Here is a 1036-nt window from a genome sequence, read left to right on the forward strand (position 1 = left end):
CTCAAATCTTCTACTTGTCAATGCAAGGATACTTTCCTTTCTGAATTGCATCGGAAGCAGAGAGTTCAAGTGTTGGAGTAAGATAAAATAAGATTGAAAAGCTGTTGGAGAACTTTGTTAGGAGTTCAGATTTTGTTTTGTAGGACAAGATTTCCTACTTTACAAGCTTTAATATGCAAACAAATGGAGGGAGAGCTTATTAAACATGCAGATTCTGTGCTTGCCTCAGCAGTGCATATACTACAGTCGAAATGATATAGAGATTAGCATGGCCTCTGTGGGAGGATGACACGCCAATACATGAAGCATTCCATGTCTTTAAAGAAATCAGCTGGGTGCAGTGGCTCACACCTCTAATCCCAGCGCTTTGGGAGGCCGAGACGGGCAGATCACGAGGTCAGGAGTTCGAGACCAGCCTGACCAACATGGTGAAACTCCATCTCTACTAAAAATACAAAAATCAGCCGGGCGTGATGGTGCACATCTGTAGTCTCAGCTACTCAGGAGGCTGAGGCAGGAGAATTGCTTGAACCCGGGAGGCAGAGGTTGCAGTGAGCCGAGATCATGCCACTGTACTCCAGCCTGGGCAACAGAGTGAGACTCTTGTCTCAAAAAAAAAAAAAAAAAGAAAAGAAAAGAAATCATGGGGATTCTAATTCATTAGGCTTGGGGTGGGGACCAAGCTTCTGCATTTCTAATATGTGCCCCATTAATGCTAATGCATTTTCTCTACTAGCCTTGTAGATGACAAAATGAATGAACAAGCGGCGAATAAATCATAAAGATTTGGCCACAGCAGATCATATTTACAACAGCTTGGTTTTCTCATGGGCACGGAAGAATCACCCCGCAGCAAAGCTGTAGGGAAAGCGGAGATAAATGTACCCTTCTTTAAAGAAGGGAGTGACTTAGAAAAGAAACAAAATGATCAAAGACTAAAACTTTAATATTTTATGAAAGTCTGCAAGTCACTCATAGCATATTTGGAAAAACCTGTCGGATTATGTTTACTTTGTTTAACAACATGCATCAATTG

General features: G+C 41.8%; 1 non-coding gene across 1 annotated transcript; it reads left to right on the top strand.

The window, feature by feature from the left end:
* The first annotated feature begins 216 nt into the window (after window positions 1–216).
* On the top strand, window positions 217–320 carry LOC112134764 (U6 spliceosomal RNA). The gene has a single exon (XR_002916121.1). It is a non-coding gene; the product is annotated as a U6 spliceosomal RNA (small nuclear RNA).
* The last annotated feature ends 716 nt before the right edge of the window (window positions 321–1036 follow it).

The sequence above is a fragment of the Pongo abelii genome, chromosome 7, assembly GCF_028885655.2.
Source record: "Pongo abelii isolate AG06213 chromosome 7, NHGRI_mPonAbe1-v2.0_pri, whole genome shotgun sequence".
NCBI classification, from domain to species: Eukaryota; Metazoa; Chordata; class Mammalia; order Primates; family Hominidae; genus Pongo; species Pongo abelii.